At 38.2% G+C, this 27,921-nt stretch overlaps 1 long non-coding RNA gene across 1 annotated transcript; it reads left to right on the top strand.

The window, feature by feature from the left end:
* On the top strand, positions 1-27,921 carry LOC121233954. Its single transcript, XR_005934270.1, has 5 exons — positions 1-15; positions 442-447; positions 13,658-13,663; positions 21,079-21,083; positions 27,798-27,921. It is a non-coding gene; the product is annotated as an uncharacterized LOC121233954 (long non-coding RNA).

Here is a 27,921-nt window from a genome sequence, read left to right as displayed (position 1 = left end):
GTTTTCTTTAATGGTGTATCAGACTCCTTGGATTACCTAAAACAATCGTGTCTGACAGGGATGCGATTTTTACCAGTTTATTTTTGAGAGAGTTGTTCAAAATGCAAGGGACTACTTTGGCATATAGCTCAGCTTAACATCCTCAATCTGATGGTCAAGCTGAGGCTTTAAAGAAGTGTGTAGAAGGATACTTGAGATCCTATGTGGGATCTAAGCCAAAGAGTTGGTGCACATGGCTGCAAATGGTAGAATGGTGTTATAACACCACTATCCATTCCTCTACTGGGTTTTCACCATTCCAGGCTTTATATGGGTTCCCTCCCCCCAAATTGTTGACCTATGTTCCTGGCACTACTGCTAATGTAGCAATGGATCAACAATTGAAGTCTAGGGATGAGATTTGTCATTGTTAAAGGAGTATTTGAAGAAGGTTCAGGAAAGAATAAAGTTATTTGTTGAGAGAAGAAGATCTGAGAGGGTTTTTGCAGTAGGTGATTGGGTTTTTCTCAAGTTGCAGCCTTATAGAGAAAAGTCTATAGCTATGAGACACAACATGAAGTTGGCCCCAAGGTATTATGGCCCATTTCATATCCTCGAGAGGATTGGTGAGGTAGCTTATAAGTTGAATCTGCCTTCCTCCTCAAACAATCATCCTGTTTTCCATGTCTCATGTTTAAAGAAGAAACTTGGTGATCAAATTTTTCCATTGTCTACCTTACCTCTAGTTGACAAAGAGGGTAGTGTGAAGCAATCTTGGAAAGAAGGGTGAGGAAGGTAGGGAACCATGCCTCTACTGAAGTGTTAGTCAAATGGATAGGGGCTACCATCGAGGATAGTTCATGGGAATTGCTTTGGAACCTTAGAGCTTCTTATCCTCATTTGGTGGGCACAATTCTCTAATGTGTCACGGGTGCCTTGTGGGCAAGGCCTTGAAGAGGTAGGGATTGTCACGGGTGTAGTGGGCAAGGCTTGAAGAGGGTGACTGGAAGAAGGGAAATGCAATCTGTGTAGAAGGTGAATAATAGAATTAACAGATTGGGAATACTAGAAATAACGGAATGAAGTCCATTAGTGAAACGACGCGTTTTGTCATTATTGCATTTTATGCTTGCGTTTAGCTCTTTGTAGTTTGTGTTTTAAGTATTAGAGTATTGCACTGTTTTTCTTCTTCATGACTGCTTCTATAAAAGCAGGAGTGATCATGTAACTGGCATCAAGAATTTAAGTGAGATCATTTTTAGAGGTTGGGAATCCCTCGAAGATTCTCTGCAAGATTTGCCATGGAATCGTGATCATACTTTGTGAGTTCTTTCTGTGTTTGTTTGTTTCTTTCCTCTGTGTGATTCTGAGTGATTGGCAGTGAGGATCTAGAAGAACCTTACGGAGAAAGAAGCCGCGAGGAGGGGCTTGGCTGGGTTGGCTGGCGACGGTGGAGGTGGAAGGTGACGGTGGGTCGATGGCGGCGTACATTGGCTGCTACTTGGAGGCATGAAAAGTGGGGATCGGGGAGAAGAGTGATTAGGAAGAGATGAGTGGGGCATGATTATGCCCAAACTAGTATGCGGTGTTATAGTATAGTTCAGGGTGTCGATCCACAAGGATCAAAAGAAACACAGCAAGACGCAAGCTTAAAAGAAAAGATTAAATTATAATATGACAAGAATCTAAAAATTCTACCTAAAGCACGTAATTAAAATAAGATTAGGGCACGGATAAGAAGGTAAATAAAGCTTTGGGCTTCAATCAATCGGATCTAATACTTTGACTTTTTCAATCCAACCAATATACACAATTAAGAATTATAGCACCAAATTCCTAATTGGAAGACATGATATTATATTCATCTACTTTCTTAAGTTTAATTCTAGAATCTATTCTCCCCTTACAAACTACGGTTTTCATATATAAAAATGAATATCAAATCTAGAGACGACACTTTGTTCACAAACAATAATGCAACAAAAGATCACATCAATGGCATGGAAAGCCTATTTAAGTCACAATCATATATTCATAATCCTATAGCTCAACAAAATCAAACCATAGTAAGATTTAATATAATTGTCTCAAACTTAAAATATCCAAAACAAATAGAGAATTGAATCCTAGAATCTTAAACAATAAAACGTAATCTATGAATTCAAATATAGTCAACGTATTTTCACCAATTAATTTTCGCCTAGGCTTTTCCTAAGATTTAGTTCTCCACAGAAGAACTAAAAATAACTAAAAATAGTATTTTTCTCCTCTCTTTAGAGCCGAGCCATCTTCCTTTTAAAAACTCTCCAATTTCATGCCAATGATATGTTTAAATAAGGTAGAAAAGAAACCCTAATGTCTTCATGATTCCCGCATAAACAATCGCCTAAATTTTATCACTCATCTTGGTAGCCACCTACGTGCCTCAGAAGTTTGAGTTTAGAAATACTTATAGAGAAAAATTTGTAGCCCTTTAAGATATCTTTCCAATGCATTAATAATTGCATCAATCCGATATGTGAATGGAAAGTTACGATCAAAATACTAAAATATGTCCAGGCTGTCTCCTTGCACGTTTTGGACTATGATCTGAATTATTCTCAAACCCTATCATTATCCTTATTGGCAGAGTCCTACACTCGTTGAAAGTTCTTAGGTTGTTCCAACGTCTTGCCCACTTGAATGTTCTCCTTTGACTTTGACTAGACTTTGACTTGGTCTTTTATAAACCCTGAAATTAAACGTGAAAATCTACTTAGGAGTATCCCAGAATAAATAGAAACTCAATTTAAGAATACACATTAATTCTTATGATTTCTATTCTCATTTTAGCATTTTAGTCTAATATATAGGGTATTTAGAGTGCACTTTCGTACACTCATCACACCGCTCAACTTGCTTATTGCTAGTCCCTAGCAATTTCTATACTAAAGAGATGAAAGAGAAGAGAATCACTAAAATAGGCCACCAATTCACATTTTCTAGATTTACATGTCAAAACAAACTAAGGAATCTAATAACCCATCAAAATCAATCCACTTATAGCAATTCATTGGGTGTGTGTGTGTGTTCTCCAAGCCAAAACCGCCTTACCACTAACATTGACACATGAAACATCAAGAATATCTCAAGCAAAATGTTCAACTCCATAACTTACGGGTATAATAGTATTTCGTCGAAGGGCTCTCTCTATGGAGTTGAAAAGTGGTGTACACACAATCACATAAAGATTTGGGTAATTATGAACAAGCAACAAGCAAGCATTGACCTTATGATAGGAACACTAACAAATGAGAATTCAACCATTCTTTCCACATGCTTTGTAACGCCTGTCCTTGTGGTGGGTCTTTTTATAAAATATTTTGAGAAAGGACGACGGGAATTACCATCCGATTTAAAACTTTTTGCTTTCTTCCCAGGGTGCAAGACTCTACGTTTATAAAATAAAAATGTGCTTTTACAATAAAAGAGGTTTATAGCGGAAAACATCAATTTTAATAATAAAATGCCTCTCTTACATTTAAACCTCGTGCCTAGACTTCCGTGCTCTTCCCCATGGGCCGTGTCCGTCCCAACGCGTACTTCATTTCCTTCCCAGTGGGAGGGGAGAGGGACATGCATAAAAACTAAAATGAGTCGAAGACTCGTAAGCATTACTTCATGCAGTTAAAATATAATAACGTTGGTTTTCATTCTTGCATTCATCATTCGTATATCCTATACATACATGCATGCGTGCATACGTGCGTTCATTTGAAAACGTCACTAGACGGGGTTTTCCTTTGAAAATGGACTTTCTTTTCGTAAAACATTTCACCCGTCAGTACCTTCATTTCTGCAAGAGTGCAGTGCCTTCATTTCTTAAAGTGCGTTTGTGCATGCGTACATACGTACATACATACATTCTTTCTTTTCACTTTCATAGGCCGGTACACACTGTTACGCCCCGTATGTTAGGGTTAGCGGCCCTTTGACCTGGATTCCGCCCGTAGCCACAGGTTGGGAATCCCTTTTCATAGGGGGCAGCACTGGGTGCACTACCAGTACTACTTACCCGGCATTACAATCTGCCCATTCATTGGTACCCTTTCATTCATTCATATGGCCGTTACGTGTCTTCATACATTTCATGCTTTCATTCATTCTTTCATTCATGCCAGCTCTGAAGAGCTGGAACTTTCATTCAATTCTTTCTTTCATTTAACATGAGAAAACATTTCTTTTCGTGAGAAAACATCATTTCGTGAGCATGGGCTCGAACGTCCTCTTTCATTACGTCCACGAGCATCACCTCGCGGCATTCACAAAAGTGTCAGTTCGCATCATCCATAAAACATAAAGCACGGGCTCAAACTTCGCTTTTCGTGGCATCCATAAGCATCACCTTGAACGTCGGCCTTCGCGGCGTCCATGAGCATCACCTCGCGGTGCTCGCTACAGCATCGGTCCGCAGGATCCACGAAGGCGTCGGCTCAAGCTCGTCTTTTGTGCACTTTCATTAGTTCGTTTCTTTGAAAATACATACAATAGATACATCCTATAGTCATCCATTCGCATGCGTACAATTAATAACTTTGGGTGCGTAAAAATGGGCTTTCATGGAGGGGCCGTACGTACTTATACGTTTGAAAGCATGACATCTTCTTTCATAAACATTTTCTTAAAGAGAAGAGCTTTTCGTTTTCGTTTCATAATTTCTACAAAACTCTAGAAGGGCACGAACGTAATACTTACCTGGACTCCATGCTACTTTCATACCATGTAGTCCATTCATGCGAGTGTCAGCTGGCAACCTACATGCATACATAACCTTAACGTCATTCTCTATCTAATGCATAAGCAACTGAACTATATATAGAACTACACTATACTTGAAACACTCTTCTTCTATCCCGTGCACTTATGTGCCCTTCACTATATTAAAACCTTCGGGGACCACTTACAGTCACCACATCTTCCAACTCAACGTCTTGCCTCGAGTGCTCATTCACTAAAGTGAACCCATGATTCACCTTAAAATTAAGACACTAAGACCTCTGTCTTATTCTCCTTATTGAACTCATCTTGATGCATGACTCAGACCAACTAAGTCACGCATCCCAATCATAGACAATAGACCCGTCACTACCTCCATACATCTTAGCCCATACTAATCCTCATTCTCATCCATATAAGCCACACGACTCTAAGCCAACTCTGAGGCTTAAGCACTGTGTAACTATGCTCAGGACAGATTACCCATTACATATGGTGAATCCGTCCGGCACATGTGTCTAACCAGAATACACATGTACCTTACCCCTTTATCACCTAAAATCAACATATAACATGTTGATCATCTGCTCGTAGGGATGAGGGCCATATTCTGATACCAACATTCTCTTAACTCGGTTAGCATAACTCTTCATGCTATCCGTCCCTTCTTACAGTTCATCCCAACACTTAACGAGACAAGACTCCGTTCACAACTATGCCTTGCGTCACGTCACATAGCTCGAGACTACTCTCAAGCTACACCGTGACCTTGTCACGTCACCTGACATCCTATTACGTCACTTCTACGCCAACTTCTTACTCATCACGAGTACGGTTCCTCATGTACTCCCGTCACATCGTGACATCTCGTCACGTTCCCGTTACGCCATTCCAAAACTAACTCCTTATCCATCATAAGCATGACTGTCAATAACCACGTCACTTCGCGACGTTGCCCAATCATGCTTCCGCTGTGTACTCTTACACTTTTTCTGCTACTTCACGCATACTTCTAGCCGTAAGTCAATCACAGTGACACTTGTCACCTCAGACTACAGGCTATGCCATAACTACTTCGGGACATTGTTCCACAATTCTTGACACTATTCATCACGTTCTATGCCCATCAACTGCATAACCATCCTTATCTCTACGACACGTCACACGGAGTGTTGCTGCCTCGTGGAGTACACTCCACGTATACTCCCTTTCCACACGCTACAACCTATCATTAATATGGCATAACCGCCATACGATGCATCATTCCACCACATGGAGTACACTCCTCGTGTACTCCATTCATACACACTACGACCCATCACCGTTATGGCATACTTGCCATATGGTGCATCTTTCCACCACATAGAGTACACTCCACGTGTACTCTCTTCATACATAACACGCCACTCAGAGTACACTCGTTATGTCACATCACCATGATGGCATACCCGCTACATGGAGTAAACTTCATGTGTACTCCATTCACACACCACGCCATACAGAGTACACTTTACATGTACTCTTCCCAATCCACAATACTCCAGGAGAGCATATTTCACATATACTCTCCTTATCTCACTTTATGCCACACACAGAGTACACTCAATGTGTACTCTTCCCATTCCACCTGCCACGTCATCCATACAGTACATGCCCCACAACTACACTGCACAGCACAACCACGCCCTAATTACGGCACAAACTCCTCAATCATACTTCATTGCACACTTCACAACACAGAATGCCCAATACTTCACAGCGCACTACACAATAAGCCCAATACTTCACATACACAGCACTACATGTCACCACACTACACCGATATGCCCAACACTTCATAGCGCCCTACACAGCGCATCTCAATACTACACAGTCATTCCCCTAATACTAACAGCACAATCCACAACCTAATTAGCTAATCAATTTCTAACATAATTAACGAGGGATAGAGAGTTATACCATTGACGGGATAACTCGTGCGTTGCTCGTTGATTGTCACAACCGATGACGTCGGAGAGGTCGTACGTGGTGGCTAACTCACTTACATTGACTGTTTGGGCGTTTAGATAGCTAAGTGTGGTCTTGGAAGGGCTCGTGAAGGCCTCGTGATGGTCGTACGTGGCGGCTAACTTACAGTGGCGGTCAGTCACGCGCAGTGACTGTCCATTACGTGCAGTGATTACCCACCACATAAAGTGGTGGTTTGGGGCCTTGGGCTTGGCTAAGGGAAATGCGGTGGAACTCGTGGTGGAGTCAAGGTGGCGCCCCGATGGTTCACGGCGGCGGATCCGGCCGCACAGTGTGTGAGAGGCCATGGGAGAGTGAGAGAGAGTGTGCGTGCATGGGTGGCAGATCAGGGCCATGGGAGGTTAGGTTGGCTTGGTGGTGGCCTGAGGAGGCTGATGACGGTGGTTACCCACCGTGGGTGGCGGTGCACGGCGGTGGAGGAGTGCAAAGCAGTGCGTGTAAGGGGAAGAAAGCTGTGCGGTGGAGAGAGGCTACTGGCCTCGAGTCACATGGAGGAGGAAGGGGAAGGGGAGGAAAGGTCCATGGTGGTGCCTGGTGGCCATGGGAGCTGCGCACGGCGGCGCACGGTGAGGAAATGGGTTAGAGACCCATTTCAGGTTCTTGCCGTGGAAGGAGAGGGAGGGCTGCACAACAGGGCCTGACTTCGGTGGAGGATGATGGCCGGCAGGAGGAGAAGCTGTCGTGGGAGCGATGGCGCCTTAGGACGGCGCATGGCGGCGCTACGTGCATCAAGCCCATTCGGGCTTTACACTTCCAAGGGAGAGGAAGAGAGAGCGTGAGAGGGAGAGATCGGTGGGGGTGTGCTCGCCAGAGGAAAGGGGAGCTGATGGTGCCGGCGGTGAGGGCTGCCGATGCACGGTAGCGCCGGGCTGAGGCATGGAGCATTTGGCGAGGGAGAAAGGCCGCGTACAACGTACGCTTGATGGAGAGGGAGGAGAGAGAGAGGGCTGGGGAAAAGTGAGGGAAAGAGAGGGGGGTCTGGGTATTTAATACAGTCCCTTCGTCTTGGGGTCCTCAAAACGATCTAACGTTGAGATATTAAAATACTGATTTGAAAATGCGTAAACGTTAACTTAATTAAAAGCACTTAGAGGAATTAAGGTAAATATTATTTTAAACTAACTTTAGTTTATAAAATAATATTTCTTCATCATTAATAAATGATGAAGTCTTATTTAATATATTTAAGAGAATAAAACCATTAAATTAATTAAAACTTTCAACATAATTTAAATCTCTTAATATTTTAAATAACTGGAATCATTTTATTATTAAAATGATCTCCGACAATTATAATATTTTAAAGCTCTTCAAAATATTATAATTGTCTCATTTAAAAACAAGTTTAACTCAACGATACTGGAAATACCTTATATAAATATTTCCAGTACATTTTAAACATTGGACGTACTTTAGAAGTCACCTAATATCTCGAGAGTCACGTCGTCATGGTTCGGCACACATGACGATGCTCGCAGTCGCCAGAAAGAATGGCAGACTGTTGCATAATTCCGTCATCGAAATTTGCTTATGTCAAAAAGGAGGAGCTTTACGTAAGAAAGAGAGAAGCTTACGTAAGAAGAGAGGAGCGGGGGTTACATGCTTACTTGGGATCAGAACAGTCAAAACAAAAGGTTGTAATATGGCTTAGGTTAGGCTATATGACAAGAAAAGAAAAAGGATTCAAAAACTTCCAAGTACATACCTAAGGAATCTTATTAAATATCTCAATAAACCACATTTCTCACTTGATATACTCTTCAACCTTTCAAATCATCCAATAATGCCTGTTCTACTTTTTCTTTTTCTTTTTTTATTTTTTATTTTTTATTTTTATAATTTGGTGAACAATTATATGTCACCCTGGTATTTTGCTATTTCCACCTAGCCTTGGTATTTTTACCTTTGAAGCTCACTCACTCGAACACCTTGTAACTCATGTTCTTCCTTTTTTTTTTTTTCTCTTTTTTCTTTATTCCTTACAATAAAAAAAAAAAGAAAAAAAGAATTTCACATCTAGTACACACTTGAAAGTAACAAGGATAGGAAAAATCAGTGTATAAGTTATACTCCAATGTGGAGAGGTATGGATAATGTAGGTATATGAAGAAAAAAGGCTATGTGTTTCTTGGCTCAAAGTTTGCTACTAGGGATCTATAATTTAAAGGGTTGGCTTGAAAGGCTGAAACGTTAATCCTAAATTGACCTTCATCATATCCCAAGTATATCCGCCATCATATCACAAACCATACAAAGATATTCTCAAAAGAAATGCCCAATTAAAAAAAATCAATGAACGCTTGTCACAATTTTCAGCACTTGTTAGCTCTCAATCCTTTCCAAACCTCACACATAAAGACTTAAGCACAAGAGTTTTCTAGATACATGTGTCAAACCACCATCTTACCACAAAACTTGGATGAGTGCATTAGAAATCTTGTGAATACCTCAACATAATGATCAAGTTGGTTTTGTTGAATTCACTAAGATGGTGATGCATGAGAATAAGTACACATGTGAAGGGATGTACGTGTGATGCTTAAAAAAAAAAAATTCTAACACATGTAAATGTGCCACAGAGTTCCAACAAGTATTTGTGAATGTAGAATTTGCACCACTGCCCAACTTAAATGAAACATTGTCCTCAATGTTTAAAAATCAAAACTGAATGGAGAGTAATTGAAGAAGGTAGAATATACCTTATGTGTGACGTGGGCAGCCCGGTAAGCATAAGAGATGGCAAACTGAAATGGCGAAATGACACTATCCTACAAATAGAAAATAAAGAAAACAACAACAAACAAAAAGAAAGAAAAGGAACGGAAAGAAAACAAAGCAAAAAAAAAAAACATACCTGCATGGTGGGGTCAAGGTTGATAGACTGGTTTTGCAAGTGGAATGTCTTCCACTTTAGTTACTTGTCTACCAATAAGGATTTTAAGGTGTTGACCATTTATTTTAAAGACCTGGCCATCCCTAGGGTCCTCTATTTCTACTGCCTCGTTTTCAAAAACATGTTTCACTACAAAGGGACGGTCCACCTTGACCGAAGTTTTCCTGGATGCTTGTGAAGTCTAAAATCATATAAGTATACTCGGTTATTAGACTTAAACTTCTTCCTAATAATATTTTTATAATGAAACTCTTTCGTTTTAGCCTTATAGATTTTAAAGTTCTCATAAGCATTATTTCTCAATTCCTCTAACTCGATCAACTGGAATTTTTAATCTTACCCGCATTCAATTTTGAAGAAATACTAATAAGAGAAGTGTCACCTAGGTTGAGAAATGCATGCTTTAAACCTGAGGGTGGCAGTTTCAATTCCAATTTGGGACTCTCCACACTTGAAGGAATTTTTTTTTCACTTTTCTTAGACAGCTCTTCGAATTTCGGTTGCCAAACATGTGGGCAATAGTCCTAAGGTTCATAAAAAATAGCACAAGCATAAAAAACATTAGATGAATTATTCATAGTATCAAACTCAGGATTAACAAGAAAATATTCAATGGTATCAGAATTATGAGTTGTGTGAACTCCCTTATCTATGAGTGCGCCAATCATGTATGTTTGTTGGCACTCATCATCCTCCCTGGCGTGCTTACTGATGTGGAATATGTTGACCTCCATGATCATGTTTCCAAAAGATAATTTCATCAGCCAATTCCTGCAGTTTATAACTGTATTAGCCATAGCAAGAAAATGTCTACCTAATATGAGAGGAATCTTAGAGTCAGACTCAACAATAGACCGAATATCCAAAATTGAAAAATCTACAGGGTAGTAAAACATGTCAAGTTGGATCAAAACATCCTCAATTATTCCTCTCGGTTCATAACGGAATGGTCAGCCAATTGAAGCACAACAAAAGTGGGCTTAATTTCACCCAAATCAAACTGCAAATAAATGGAATAAAGCATCAAATTTACACTAGCTTCTAAATCTAGCAATGCTTGCCCAAACTCATGATTCCCAATATTACATGCAATGGTTGTACAACCAAGATCCTTGTGCTTAGGAGGAATTCGCTGCTCAATTAGAGCACTAACTTGCTTTGTCAGGAATGCTGCCTTGTTAACATGGTGCTTTCTCTTAACTGTGCACAAATCTTTGAGAACTTTTGTATAAGTAGGAACTTGTTTAATAACATGCAAAAGAGGAAGATTGATTTTTGCTTGCCTGAGATTCTCCAAGATTTCGTTACTAGAATCCCAAGTTTGCATACCAGATTTTAAAACTTGAGGAAATTGTACCTTAATTGGGCTCTTGATTACCTCGGCTTCCTTGGGCAACTCAGCACTGTTATTGCCTTGTTCCTCTTCAACATCCTCTGGCTTATCAGTTGTTGGGATGTGTAAGGACTTACCACTTCGTGTCACAATGACATTGATCTCCTTCAAATTTTCTTGTGTCATATGTTGACCTTGGGGTGTGGATTGAGCTTGAGAAAGGAACTTGCCATGCTCATTCACACTCAAAGAGCTCATCAACTTGGATACATGGCTCTTTATCTCCTTGTTTTCTTCAACAACCTGCATAATCAAAGACTCAAAACTTTTGATTAGTTTTACCTTGTGTCTCAATAAAAGCATGTAAAGTATCTTCTAAGGAGTTCCTGGAAGAGGAAAATGCATGATACGGTGTAGGATAAGTGCTAGGTGGTTGTGCAGGCTGCTGATTTGCATATTTTTAGCTAAAATTGAGGTGATTACGCCACTCCAGATTGTAGGTATCGGAGAAAGGTGCAAAAGGCTTCTTGTACATACTTAAGGTATTACATTGTTCCTCATACATTCTTTTCATTTCAGCAAATGTGGGGCACTCTTGAGCTAGGTGATCTACACCACCACACACAAAACATGGTACAAAGGACTCAACACGGGTAGTCATGTGTGTTGGCTTTAAATTTTTAGTTTTTAACACCTCTAACTCCCTAGTAAGCATCTCTACCTTAGCTTTTAGGTTATCCTCTTCCCTAAGATGGTAAATTCCACCACCATTTAGATTTCCAGCAGACCATGACCAATTTGTACTCTCAGTAGCACTAGGTCCGGTCCAATTGTGAGCTTTTTCAGCAAGCTGATTGAGATATTCTATAGCCTCATCTGGATTTTTCTACAAAAATTTACCTTACACATTATCTCTATGAATTGACGCTCACTAGGTGTAAGTCCCTCATAAAAATAATTAATTAAGTGTCAGTTCTCATACCCATGGTAATGACACATACTCAACAACTCCTTAAACCTCTCCCCAGCCTGATACAAAGTCTTACAATCCTTTTATGCAAAGGTGGAGATTTGCCTCTTCAAAGCATTGGTATTATGTTGGGAAAAATATTTGTTAAAGAAGATCTGTGTCATCTCATTCCATGATCCTATTGATCTTGGTCTTAGTGAGTACAACTAGCTCTTTGCTCTATCCTTCAAAGAGAAAGGAAAAACCTTAAGTCTCACAACATCATCACTAGCATTATGACTATAGAAAGTTGCAACTACTTCCTCAAACTCTCTAATGAGCAAATAAGGATTTTCATTCTCTAAACCATGGAAGGTGGGAAGTAGCTGTATCATCCCAATTTTGAAATCAAGTTGACGAGTGTTGGCTGGAAACATGATACATGATGGTGTGGCTGTGCTTGTAAGGTGGAGGTAATTTTGAAGAGTTATAATGGGTTGATCTTTGTGTTCACTCATTTCTTCGGGACTAGATGGATTGTCAAATAAAGGATTTAAAAATTTTGATTTTGACTCTAGCATAGGCCTACAAGCAAATTTGTTCAAGGTATCTCTATATCTGTGCATGCAAGTTAAAAAACATACAAATAACTAAAATAACTAAAAAAATGTAGCAAGCTAAAAGAGTGAACAAAGTTACCGCGTTTACAAATTACCGAAATAAATTATTTGTATCATTTCTTCCATTGTCTCCCCGGCAGTGGTGCCAAAATTTGATTACACCCAAACTAGTACACGGTGTTATAGTATAGTTCAGGGTGTCGATTCACAGAGAGTCGGAAGAACACAATAAGACGCAAGCTTAAAAGAAAAAATCAAATTATAATATGACAAGAATTTTCAAATTCTACCTAAAGCACGTAATTAAAATAAGATCAGGGCATAGATAAGAAGGCAAGTAAAGTTTTGGGCTTCCATCAACTGGATCCAATACTCTAACTTTTTCAATCCAAACGATATACACAATTAAGAATTATAGCACCAAATTCCTAATTGGAAGATATGACATTATATTCATCTAGTTTCTCAAATGTAATTTTAGAATCTATTTTCCCTTTACAAATCACGGTTTTCATATATAAAAATGAATATTAGATCTAGAGACAACACTATGTTTACAAACAATAATGTAGTAAAAGATCACATCAATGACATGAAAAGCATGTTTAAGTCAAAATCTTATATTCATAATCCTATACCTCAGCAAAATCAAACCATAGCAAGATTTAATATAATTGTCTCAAACTTAAAATATCCAAAATAAATAGAGCATTGAATCCTAGAATCTTAAACAATAGAGCTTAATATATGAATTGAAATATAGTCAAAGTATTTTCACCCTAGGCTTTACCCAAGATTTAGTTCTCCATGGAAGAACTAGAAATAAATAAAATAGTATTTTTCTCCTCTCTTCAGAACTGAGCCATCTCCCTTTTAAAATCTCTCAAATTTCGCGCTAATGATATGTTTAAATAGGGTATGAAAGAAACCCTAATGTCTTCATGATTCCTGCATAAAAATACCTAAATTTTAGAACTCATCTTGATAGCCATATATGCACTTCACGAGCTCGGATTTAGAAATACTCAATAGAGAAATATTTGTAGCCCTTTAAGATAGCTTTCCAATACATCAAGAATTGCATAAATCCGATATGTGAGTGGAAAGTTACGATCAAAATACTAAAGTATGTCCAGGCTGTCTCCTAGTGCATTTTAGACAAATCCATCATTATCCTTATTGGCAGAGTCCTACCCTCGTTGAAAGTTCTTAAGTTGTTCCAACGTCTTTCATACTTGAAAGTTCTCCTTTGAATTTGACAGGGCTTTGACTTGCACTTTTATAAAACTTGAAATTAAACATAAAAATATGTTTAGGAGTATCTCAAAGTAAATAGAAACTCAATTTAAGAATACACATTAATTCTTATAATTTCTATTCACATGTTAGCATTTTAATCCAATAATAGTGTATTTAGAGTGCACTTTCGTACACTCATCATAGGGGGAGGAGACGGCTGGAGGGAATTAGAGGAATGGGGAAAACGTGCAGGTTTAAATTTTGTTAGTTTTTTCGGCACTTGTGATTCACCACTAAAAAGTTTTAATTGGCCAAATATGACTTTTACGGTGACTATATTCGCTGCAAAAAGTATCTATTGCGGCGATTTTCAAATTTGACAGAAATAAAAAGCTGCTACAGTAGCAATCTTTTGTTGTGAGGACAAAAGTTGCCACAATAGGTACACAAGTCATCGCAAAAAAGTAAACAGTAAATTCTCCTCCAGCATTTCACAACTGGACCCTGGAATTCAGCGGCGACTTGAAAATTGCCGTAAATAAGGACCTTTTGCTATATTTTTTTTTCGACGATCTTTAAATCGCTGAAAAATGCCTGATTTCTTGTAGTGTGATCAAGTAATTAAACCCTTGGAGTGAACAACCAAGTATCAATGATATATTAAATTATGCAAGTGTAATTACCTTATCACTTTAAATGGCCTACTACTCAGTGCTTGAATATATCCCACATGTAGAACTTCTATCTTTCTTGGTAGAAAGACGGAGAGTGGGTGAGAGAGAGAAATCTAAAGAGGTTTATTAATGTTAACCTCTTGGCTTTTGCCATACAATGCCTCCTAATCATATTGATGTTTCTAATTTCTTATATATGGACCTCAGTCAATTAACATAAAACGTAATAGGTATACATGAAGTTGGGACCTTAGTCAATTAACATAATCCATATATTTAATATATGTATGGATTAAATAATGTCCCCAAATATTAATGTATCATCCTTTTAATGTTATTATAGGTCAGATATAATGCACGGATATTAGGGAAACAATATCCAATTAAAATAAACCAAATAATATTAACCAAGTATATCATCTTTCTTAAAGCAAACATTTCGGATGAAAAAAACAAGTTGTTTTGAGCTAGTGGACAGAATAGTAGACCATAAAAAATTATAAGTCATGTAACGGATTCTTTGGACTTTTCAGAAAAACATTCTTTGGCATCATTTCATATCGTATCGTATCATATCATGTCATGTCACGTGATCCATATCATGTGAGCTCATTGCCTTGTTCTTATAACACATAATGAACACATCACGGCTCTCCTAAGCATTGTGTGCTCCTACTAGTTACTGCACCACCAATGGTCCGTACACCGTGGTGAATATGTCTTATTCATATTTATTATAACACGACAATACTTCATCAAGTTATCAACCTTAGTCATGGCACCCACTAGTGTTAGGTGCTACCTCACTCTGGCATCATTTCCAAAAAGATTCATTCGAGGCATGCCGATGGTTCTTTGTCAACTCAGGGATTACCACTCTATTTTTAAGCACTCCAAAGTGGACAGAGGAGTTCTACCAGGATATTCCCCAGTCCTAACATTTGGGATTGTGATAAAACATTTGAAGACACTTTTCTTTTTCTTTTTCTTTTTAAAAACTGACCATTTACCCAAATGCATGTAACAAGAGACTTAAGACGTGTTCCTTCTTATACTTGACATGTGACACATGAGATGCTGTGCATAAGATCATCAAGCGTAACATATTCAAATCATGGCATGATAACATATGGCATATGAAATATCAAAAAAATTTCATGAACATAGAAGAACATGACTTGGCTGAAACATCAAAGTCATGTAACATAGAGAAATTTCACTTTAACATGTTCCAAACTTGAAACATGATAGATAAAAGTCATGGCAAGGTTGAAACGAACATGAAATTATGACAACATCACATAAATCTGAAACACATTACCTTACAATAACCAAATCTTCATGACACATAAAACATCAACATGTCCTCAAGCAAAATCGAAACATGTGCATGTGAATCATGGCATTTTCAACATAGATCCAAATCATATAACCTCTTTCATGGTCTTATACAAAGTTGGAACAACATATTCAACCAAGTAAAACATAGATTGACAATCAAAGGTAATCAATAACAAAGAAATATTTACACAAATATATACGCATGTTATCCAAACTAAGTTGAGTGTTTACTTACAAAAATTCTTCAAGAAAGCACTAGCAAGCTGTAAATGGAAGTACAACTTGTTAGAACAAGGGTTTTGAACCCTTATTCTTGGAATCTTAAAAAGATTTCTATTGGATATCTAAATGCTCTTTTTAAGATGGATCGGTTATGCCATCCAATCTTTTTTTATCTATAAAAGTGAGATTGATAACATACTACCCCATTTGGACATTATGAGTGGAATGAAATACTTTTCTTATAGTTTTGTCAGAAATCCACCATCTTTTTGCCTCTCTTGTCAGCTTGAAGGCGAAGTACGATACTTTATGTTCATTCGTACAACTAAGGATGCGAAGTATCTCCTCAATATCGTGAATCCAGTCCTCTGCTAAGGTTGGGTTGCCCTGCCCATCAAAAGTCGGAGGGTGCATCTGATGAAATTGCTCAACGGTACATCCAACCTCATCACTTGTTGCATTCAAGTCTAACATGTTCCATATGCGGCGACAAGCTACCATCCTAGAAGATCCATGATGGTCTTTTAAATCTGTCTTCCAAGTGTAGAAGATATCTAAGTAGTACATGGATGAGTTCCATGGTAATTTCCACAGGGACAAAAATGTTCGTGAAGAGAAAGCATGTAATGAGTTGTGTTTGTGTGAGGAACTTGTTTGTGCAAGAGCTATTTACACAGCTAATAAGAGAAACCAGAAAAGTGTGTTTGTGTACTGATACGGGGTGTATTAATGAAGAATGGTTTAGATATTTTCTCTATTTTTCTTAAAGAATGATTTTCCTAATGCTTGTAAATTAAAAGAAATGAAATGGGTGCAAAGAATTAGAAATTGCAGAAAAATTAACACCTAAAGACAAAAGATCAAACACTTGAGCAGCGGATAGGGCCTCTTTTTTATCCAATTTGTAGTTAATTTTCAGGGGTGCTAAATCTCAATCATCAATCCTGTCAAGGAATCGATTATTGGAAAATGAAAAGTTTACATTCGGACATGCACCATTTCTTTAAAAGCCTTCATTGTATTACCAATCAACATCACAATAGCAACTGATCGAAGGAAACCTTGATAAATTCAAGCCTCTGTTGTGCCTTTACATCTACAACAGAGCAAGTGCAAGAAAGTCCTTCAATTCTCAACTCAAAATCTGATTTGCAACAAAGTAAAGAAAAGTTCATACCAATAGAAATTTCATTAACCCAAAGCCCAAATCAAACCGAAACACTCTCCACAACTCAATCTACCAAGTTAGCCTAACATCATCTTTCCAGAAAATAGAAATTAAAACAAGTAAAACTAAAACTCATAGAAGGGTTACTAGGCACATAAGCAAAGCTGAGATACAAAAAATATTATTCGAAAAACAACCCCCCCTTCCAGCGTGATTTTTTTCTTTCATATGCCCCTGGCTGTGCTGCTTGTGCCCATTTCCCCTGAGAGTTCTGCTCCACTTCCGTACTTGAGGCCACATGCCATCGTGCCTTTAATCCATGCGTGAATCTACCCAGCCTTTGATTCCAGCCAGCAAGCCCAGAGTGTAGCAAGATTTACGTGCCCCTGCACCTTGCATTTCCACTCCCCAATTGTTCTGTAGCTTCATGCCTTGCACTGTGGTTTTCAATCGTGCCCCACGTTCTAGCGCATTCCCTTTTAGCCCTAAGCGTGTGGTCCTCTCGTTCTTTTGTCAACCAGTCCAATTGGTAGGCCTTTTCCAAAAATTCCCTACATCAATTGAGATTAAGTGTTCACAATGGGAGGTGTAAAATTGAGATATTAATTCTAATGTGGCTTAACAGCTGCATTATAAATCCTTTTAAATGCAAAACACCAGGATTTAACATTGAGTCAAGTACTAAAAACTATTGCATAGTTAAGTGCTTAATTCATTTTTTATTAAACAATTTATTCACTTTAACAACTTAATCATGTAGTTTTTGACACTTTATCAATCCACACTTGATTAAACATTTCACATAAGTATTAAAAAGAGCGTATAGGACCTTAAAATGGAGGCTGTAGGACCTTAGATATAGAAAGAAGTAATAGAGCTAACAATGGGGCCAATCAATTTAAGGCAAGACTACTGATTTTGATAATGATATAAACCGATGTTCTAACTAATAAGGTATCGTCTCAGATTAACGCCAAGTGTGGACCTTAGATGTAGGTCCCTTACCAATTTTGACACGATACCTTTCACTCAGCTAGTAATCTGAGTAAGGCGGAGCATATGCAAGGAATGTACATTTGCACTCTTGAACGTGCAGTCTGACACAGTAATTGTTATGCAACTTCTCCAGTCCCTCTTTGCCAAAATAGAACTCAAGAACTCTAGTTTGATACCAAAAAAAGACTTACATATCCAACGATTTAAAGCACCAAATCAGATCGCAAGATAGAACAAGAAATTAACAAGAATATAATGCAGTGATTAAATAAAACCAAAAAATAAAGAAACTAAAGAAAGAACATAACCAATTTACGTGGTTCAACCCTAATGGTCTACGTCCATGGAAGGAATGGCCTCAAAGCTTTATTGATGATCAATGTCCTTCACAGAGAAGCCTCAGAACAACTAGTTTACAAACCCTCTCTCACAAACTGGAAAATCGCACAGATTTTCTCTCTCAGTGAAACCCTAGGAAGAAACCCTCCTCTCATACTCTCTCTCTCTCTCGAAGTCTCTCAATAATATAGACCAGAAGAATGAATGAATGACCATTGATATCCCTCAACTACAATATATATTGTTGAGCAGATGCCAACATGTGTCGCAATCCTGTGGCTCAATCACTTGATGATGCAGCTCACGAGTCACGGGCTTCTCAAATGATCAACTAGCCCTGCTTCATTAAGCTTCAAGGGTCCAGATTTAGCCACTTGTCCGTCATTCACTTATTCAAATAAGAGAAAAACATAATAGAAGTAAAAGGCAACAAATAAATGTATTGACGCACCATTTACAATTCTCCACCTTGGCAAAACATTTATTGCCAAGTTTTCATCAATTCTCATCATCGGTTATTTCCTGCATTGTCCCCCTAATGGGGACAATCTCTAGACTTCTTACCAACTAAGTTCAAACAGTGTCTGAGGGGTTATCCTCAGTTGAGACCTTCTCCACACCTACAACCTTAGACTCTATAACATCCCTAACAAAGTGAAGCCTTATGTCAATATGTTTGGACCTTTCATGGTAAACTTGGTTTTTTGCTAAGTGTAGTGTGCTTTGATTATCACAGTGTACTGTGATATTGCCATTGAAAATATTTAATTCACTTGCAATACCCCTTAACAATATAGCCTCTTTTATAGCTTCAATCAATGCTATATATTTAGATTCTGTAGTGGACAAAGCCACAATAGATTGTAAGTGTGATTTCCAGCTAATAGCTCCCCCAAAAGCAGTAAACACATACCCAGTTAAGGACTTCCTAGTGTCTACATTCCTTGCAAAATCAGAGTCTACAAAACTAGTCAACTCACAACCCTTTTCAACATTATTCTCAAAACTGAGACCTAAATTAGTAGAGCCAGCCAGGTACCTTAATACCCATTTAATGGCCTACCAATGCGGTTTTCCAAAATTCTCCATAAATCTACTAACTACACTCACAGCATAGGTCAGGTCAGGTCTAGAACAAATCATTGCATACATTATACTTCCCACCATGCTAGCATAGGGGATTTGTTGCATAAAGCTAATATCTGATTCTGTTTTAGGAACTTGATCTACAGACAGTTTGAAATGCTGACCCAAGGGTGTGTCCACAGGTTTTACATGTTCCATACTAAATCTCTTAAGAATTTTAGAAATATAATTTTTCTAGGATATATATAGCACCCTAACACTTCTGTCTCTTACAATTTCCATTCCTAATATTTTCTTAGCAGGGCCCAGTTCCTTCATTTCAAACTCTAATTTCAGCATGCATTTAACTTGTTCAATTAAAATAGTGTCTTTACAAGCCACCAACATCTCATCTACATACAGTAAGAGATAAACAAATACTCATTTCTCTTCCTTGTAATAGACACAGCTATCATATCAGCTCTTTTTAAAATTATTACTAATCATGTGTGTGTCAAACCTCTTATACCACCGCCTAGGTGATTGTTTAAGGCCATATAAATATTTTTTAAGAAGACACACTTGATTATTTTTAATCTCATTAGTGAAACCTTCAGGAGGTTGCACATAAATTTCTTCTTCAAGTTCTTCATGCAGAAAAACAGTTTTAACATCTAATTGTTCTAAATACAAGTTTTCAAAGGCTGTACAGGCTAGCAATAACCTGATTGAGCTGTGTTTAACCACATGAGAGAAATTTTTATTAAAGTCAATTCCCTCTCTCTGTGTAAAGCATTTGGCTATAAGCCTAGCCTTATACCTAGTCCCTTCTATCCCTGGTATGCTTTCCTTTTTCTTATAGATCCACTTGGATCCAACTAGTTTGACTCCTTGAGGTTTAGGAACTAGAACCCAGGTTTTATTCTTATTAAGAGATTCCATCTCCTCAAGCATGACAAGTATCCATTTGGAGGAATCTTTACTTGTCACAACCTTTTTATAAGATCTAGGTTCTTGGTAGACAACCTCATCAGCTACTGTTAGGGCAAAGACTGCTAGTTCAGCTTGACCATACTTTATAGGTGGTTTAATAACTCTCTTTTGCCTATCTCTAGCCAAATTATAAGAGCTAACTCCACTTTGATCCATGTCCCCTGAGATTTCCTCCTCAGGGTTACTGCCTTCCCTAGTTTCAGGTTCAGGTTGGGTGTTAAACTGCCCCACCTTAACCTGTAATCTCCCTGAGGACTTATCAACCTCTTGGTTTAATTTTTCTTCTTGTACCTAAGCCATTTGTGACTCATTAAAGGTCACATCCCTACTCACAATACACTTATACCTTCTAGGTTCATCTACCTAAAGTTTGTATCCCTTAACCCCTTCAAGATACCCTATAAAAATGCACTTAAGTGCCCTAGGTTCCAACTTATCAGTTTTTGAATGTGCGTAGGCAACACACCCAAACACTCTTAGGTAGTCATAGTTAGGAGGTTTCCTAGACCATAACTCTTGTGGGGTTTTAAACCCTATAGCAGAGGAGGGACACTTATTTATAAGGTGAACTGTAGTGGTGGCAGCTTCTGCCCATAAGGTTTTGGGCAACCCTAAATTAGACAACATGCACCTTACCCCTTTTAAGATGGTTCTGTTCATTCTTTGAGCTAAACCATTCTGTTGAGGTTCCCTCACTATCTTATGCCAAAGAATTCATTCCTTTTGACAGTACATGTTAAACTCATTAGACAAGAACTCTAGACCATTGTTAGTCTTTAGAGTCTTGAGTTTTCTACCTACTTGGTTTTCCACTAGAGACTTCCACACCTTTAATTTTTCAAAGGTGTCACTTTTATTTTTTAGGATGTATATCCAGACCTTCCTAGAGTAATCATCCACTAAGGAGAGGTAATAACTCTCTCCATCATGTGAATTTACTCTTGCAGGTCCCCAGAGGTCAGAATGGACATAATCTAGGGTTTGTTTGGTGTTATGAGTTGCTGACTTAAAACTGACCCTCTTTGCCTTTCCATAGATACAATCTTCACAGAAAGGTAAGTTCCCTAGGTTCTGGTCACTCAGCAACCCTTGTTTTTGCAATTCTAAAAGGCCCATTTGACTTACATGTCCAAGCCTCTTATGCCATAACACAGATTTATTTTCTACAGTGTTCTGTATAGGGGATGCTTCCCCAACTACAGTTTTCCCAAGTAGTGCATGCAACCCATTTTCAATAACCCCTTTCATAACAACTAAAGAGCCTTTAGTAACCCTAGGAACCCCTGGCTCAGATTTGAAGGTGCAGCCTGATAAATCAAGCATGCCAAGAGAAATTAAGTTTCTCTTTAACGCAGGTATAAACCTAACCTCCCTCAAAGTTCTTTCAGTACCATCATGCATTTTTTAAGTCTAACTGACCCTATTCTCATGATTTTGCAAGACTTATTATTACCCAGGATTACATGTCCCCCATTTAACTTAGAGAATGTCTCAACCTAGTCTCTGATTAGGCACATATGAAAAGAGCAGTCAGAGTCCATTATCCACATTTTTTTTTAATCAACTTCACAAACAGTGAGTACCTCAGCACTCTCATATCCCTCTAATACCACAAAGGTATCCCCTGCCTCTTTAGGCTTATTCCCAAGGTTTGTTCTCCTCTCAGGACAGTCTTTCTTGAAGTATCCTTCCTTATGACAGTGAAAACATTTAAAATGTTTCTCCTTTGACTTAGACCTAAATTTCTTAGTTTCATTCTTGCCCTCTTCTCTCTCTTTTCCGTTCTACCCCTAACAAACAAACCCTTCCCATGATCCTGTTTGGTATCTCCTCTGTTTTGTAGTTCCCGAGTATGAAGTACAGATTGTACTTCATCTAGTGTTAGTGAGTCTCTACCATACATCATGGTTTCTTTTAGACTTAGCTATGATGAGTCCAAAGAACTCATTAAGAGGATGACCTGATCCTCATCCTCCACCTTAATGTCTATAATAGCTAGGTCTAGAATAATTTTATTGAACTCATCAAGATGCTGCCCTATTCAAGTCCCAGGGGTCATCTTGCAGGTCTAAAGCTTGATTTTCTTGTGAATTTTATTAGCTAAGGATTTAGTCATATAAAGATTCTCTAATTTCAACCATATACCCGCAACAGTGTCCTCACTAGCCACCTCTCTCAGGACTTTATCCCTAAGGGAGAGGATTGGGGCACTGTGGGTTTTCTGGAGAATGTCCATATGGACAGTCTCCTTTTTTTCCTCTAACGAGGAAGAGTTTTTTTTCTCACCAAGGAGGGCATTCAACAATCCATTTAGGACTAGCAATACCCTCATCTTGTTCCTCCATAAACTGAAATCATTTTCCCCAGTAAACTTTTCAATATCAAACTTCATGATCCCCCTCAACCTAGGCTGTAGATACCACTTGTTATGCAACTTCTCAAGTCCCTCTTTGCCAAAACAGTAATAAATTGGTTACATACCACAATAATTGAGTGAATGTGTTCCTATAATGTCTAGTAGTTATAATCAAACAATAATTTTTGTATAGTTTTTTCACTTCCCACGTCTAGTTGTATTAAATCTTTTTTATTGGATATTTGGATTTAGGACACAATTTAAATGAAGGCAATCAGCAGATTGACTAATCTACTTGTTTAGAACAGAAGTTATATTATTCTTAACAAGGCCATTGAACAATAATAGAGAGAGACAGAGAGGGAGTCGCCATAACTACCAGACATTATAGGCGGAGCGTATGTTTAAAGGTAATTAACACCTGAGGCATTTTCAACAAGTATTGTTAGAACAACGGTTTATCCAAATGCACTTTTTAAGATTTCTCCAAATGTGAGGATTCTCTATTATTGGATATTTTAAGATTCATTCCGATGTTCTTGTCGTTTCCATGCTCTTGAATTTCTTTGATGTTGGATTCTATAAGTATGCCCAGTAAGTCATCATTTCTGGCCTCACCTACTTTTGTTTCCTTCTCTCTTTGTTGACAAGGTCTTTGAGTGATGCTTGTATTTTATTGTCAATTTCTTTCATCCTCCTGTTCATCTTAGTCGGTAGATACCTGCATTCAAACGATTCATGTAAACGTGACGAGAATAAAGTGGCTTACAAGATTATGCGTTAATTTTCTTGTCTCCAAATAATAGTTGGTTTTTATCGTTCTACCAATATCTAACCTTTTTAGGTAAGGAGACAATGTGGCATCATAAAATATTTCCAAACTTATGCATGGGTAATAGTACGTAGTTGGATTTCTTGGCCTCATACGTAGTTGTATTTTGCCTACCATGTCAATTTGTGAGATTACTTTTGTGTAATCCATTTGTGGTTAAAGTATTTCTCATATAATATATACTATCATTTTTTTATTTTTTATTATTAAAAGGAGAGTGATCACATGTCCAGGAGTGATCCCCGCCCAAGTTTATTAATGAGTCCTTACTTATGGCTAAGGAATGCCATATACACAATTCATCAATTCTGGGGACTTACAAATAAACAAAAAAAATCAACCTAGTGGTACACTTACTTCCCCTAACATAAGCAAAGACAACCAATGAAAAAATTACAAGAATCATTATGAACAAACACGAATATAAGGAACACTTCCTATGTAAAGTCTAATTAATCCTCTGATTGAAGACGAAATATCATCATTACCGACCCATAACTTATTCAAACTTTTAGAACCCATTTTTGCTAAAACATCCGCAACGGCATTAGATTCTCTAAAAATATGATTAATAGAGAACTAAATCCCTCTAATCTCTACATTATCTCTCCCCAAAAATCCTCCAAATACCATAAACCACAGCATTTCTTTTTCAGCCATTCCACCACCAGTTTTAAGTCTATTTCTATTTCCACCTTTCTAAACCCCATCAGATTCACAATTCGAAGGCCGTGCAAGATACTTAGCACTTCTGCAGCATTATTAGTCTTTTCACCCTGGAAATTCGCGAAACAACAAATTAATTTACCATTAGAACTCTGGATCACCCCACTTGCACTAGCATCACCCGGATTCCCCATAGAACATCCATCTATATTTAATTTCACAAAGTTAGCTACCAGTCTCCTCCATTTAGCAAATTGTACTTTGTTATTAGAAGGAGATTTAAAAGGAATTTGCAAATTCCTCAACACAGTTTCATCCCAAGCATTTATTCTCTTGAATTCCTTAATTTTCAAAGCCACCCAAACCAACCAAAATTTAATCGAAGCAAATACCGAATCAAGAGAAATTCTTCTATCATCCATTCTCTCTTGACATCTTTTCCACCACAATCTCCAAGAAATTATGGTAGGCAAAATGCCAACTAGTTGACCCCCCTTAATAGACATCTTAGCCCTTCTATGAAAGAACTCAACTCTCTCCCTCCATGACCTTCCCTGCACAGAAGGAAGTCCTACCACTGATACAAATCTTGCCCAAACCTGTTTAACCAGCTCTCCTTTAGCTAATATATGATCAATATTTTCTTCCTGCCCACTTAAGCAGCAGCTGCATTTTGATACCATGGGAATATTCAACCTTCAAACCTCCTCATCAACGGGTAAGCAGTTGTGCCAAGCTCTCCACATTGTAACTGAGATTTTCTTTGGTAATGTCGGATGCCAAATCCACTTTGCCCATGCAAACACTAGAACCCAAGTATGAATACACTCCAGTGCACTACTAGTTGAGAATTTTCCATTACTGTTTAGAAGCCAAATGATGGTATCAACACCCGATTTTACTCTGCCAAGCCTCTCAACAATCTCAGCAGCTTGCTCATTACCCAACAACTTGGAAAAAAATTCTTTATTCCAACCTCTTTCATCCTTACATGCCTCTAACTGCAAATTCGGCAATGTAGAAATAGCTTGCGTAGAAAATAGAGGACCCAAACCCTACCAGTTGTCCCTCCAAAATGAGATCTTACCATCTCTAACCTTCCATCTTGACTTTTCAATTGCCAAAGGAATATATCTCACCATCTCCAAAAATTCATTCCTTTATTCGCATCAATCTCTGTTATATGCATACCTACTACATATTTTTAAGAGAAAAAATTTGCCCAAAGAGATGATTATGACAACAAATTCCAGGCCAATTTCATGTGAAGTGACTGTTGAACTTCATATAGATTCTGGATGCCCAAGCCTCCTTCAGATATTGGTTTGCACATCTCCCTTCATGCGTACCATTTCCTCTTTGGCTTGCCATCAATGCTACCCCAAAAAAAGGTGCTCATCAAGGAATGAAGTTTATTAATGACCTATTTCAGAGTGTTCAACACCGAAAGCAAGTGAATCGGCGTACTTTGGATAACATGTTTAATAAGCAATAGCCTAGCCCCGCTTGATAACATTTTTGCCTTCCAACCTTCTAGCCTTGCTCAGACCTTTTGAGTAATAGAATCAAAATGCCTGACCAATAGTCTCCCTACAATCGGAGCTCCCAAGTAAACGAAAGCAAAATTTCCTTCTAAGAATCCCATGATGTCACAACCCCGTCCTATTACTAGAATGGAATCGCGACGCGTGACCTGTTCTTTCCTTATTATTATTAATGCTATTTTATTTATTATTATTCTTATGTCTATGTATATACTTATGTATTTTTTTTTTTGTAGAAAGAGACAGGCGTGAACATGTCGTGCCTGCACTCTGTACTTCTAATTTAACAAGGATACCTGATAAACAGTTTCTTTAATATTCTAAATAAAGGACTCTCAGAGTCCATCATCCATTTACCAAACATAACAGTCCTAAGGAAAGGGGACTCAGTCCCTACAAACCATACAAAAGGCATTTAACCATCATATGTGGGGTTACCATCACCCCACCATAGAAGTTATGCAATGACCATCACCCCACCATAGTATTTACGTCATACCCATAGACATATTGTTTATAAGTCAAACCAACAAAATGTCCCAACATGGGACCCATCATAGAACATAAAAAGAAAACATAACCATCCTCATCATGGTCAAACTATCAGGGAGACCCTAAGCATCAGCCCCACCCTCCTCCGTAGTGCCCTGCTCCATAGCCACATTGTCTGTACCTGGACGTTTATAACATAAACATAAAGTGAGTCTAATACTCAGTAAGCAGTACACCATGCCGTTAACTTATTACTCACATAATCTTTTCTTTGAAAACATGCATACATAACATTTACAGTTCTTGCCATTACTTCCATGCATAAATGATTTAAGAATTAACTATCTTTTCATGCATAAACAGTCTAAGGCATAGCTATACTTTCATGCTTAAACATTTCCTAAGTGCATTCTTTACTTTACATTCCACTTTCATAGGCCAGTACACACTATTACGCCCCGTGTGTTGGGGTTAGGGGTCTTTTGGACCTGGATCCCGCCCGTGGCCACAGGTTAGGAATCCCTTTTCATAGGGGGCAGCACTGGGTGCACTACCAGTACTACTTACCCGGCATTGCAATCTGCCCATTCTTTTGGTACCCTTTCATTCATATGGCCGTTACGTACATTCATGCTTTCATTTCTTTTTCTTTCCTTTCATTAGAAAAATCACGTTTTCATTATCTTCATTTAATGCCAGTGCGTATGCGTTTCTTTGAAAAGAATGTTTAATGTCATGCTACATATAGGTAAGGCATAGTTACTTAAGAGAGAGCATGCATAAAATCTCATGATGCATTACCTTATATACACACAATGGTAATTATTAAGGTACTTAACAGGGGTTACCAAGAAAGGCTTATACATACTATACATGCATCTATTCTTTCATAAGAGAAACATTTGGAAGGAGAGAGAGAGAGACTTTTTCATAAAAGAGCTTTGTGTGTAAGGAGCATGGTCATAGCTACTTACCTCGATGCTTTACACTTAAGTTCCTTGATTCTTGAAATAGACTCCTATCCAATAAAATGAAATGAACGTATTAAAACTTCGTTTCATATCAAGTCTTGCTATCCGACATCCTCACGTGCTCACTTAATCCCATATTGGAACTAAAATGTTTCCCTTAACCCATTTAGCTACAACATGGCACTAATTCAACCCTTAGTATCCTTATTCCAATCTTTAAGAAACCCATGAAAGTACGAAGCTTGCTTGCTGTCCCTTTTTAAAAACTACTATTTTATACACAAGGAATCGGTAGGAATCGTGAGTCAAAATGTACAGGATGGTAGGGATTTATTTAGGAAGAGGTAAGGAACAAAGAGGTACTATAAATCTGGAATTTTCGTAAGGAAAGGCATTTTGACAGTTTTGCATCATCATGTGGAAGGTAGATCCAACAAGGGGTAATGCTCATAAAAGAGTCGACTTT

Source organism: Juglans microcarpa x Juglans regia, chromosome 6D (assembly GCF_004785595.1).
Source record: "Juglans microcarpa x Juglans regia isolate MS1-56 chromosome 6D, Jm3101_v1.0, whole genome shotgun sequence".
Lineage (NCBI taxonomy): Eukaryota > Viridiplantae > Streptophyta > Magnoliopsida > Fagales > Juglandaceae > Juglans > Juglans microcarpa x Juglans regia.
The sequence above is the reverse complement of the archived record's forward strand: the minus strand, read 5'-3'. Positions and strand labels throughout refer to the sequence as shown.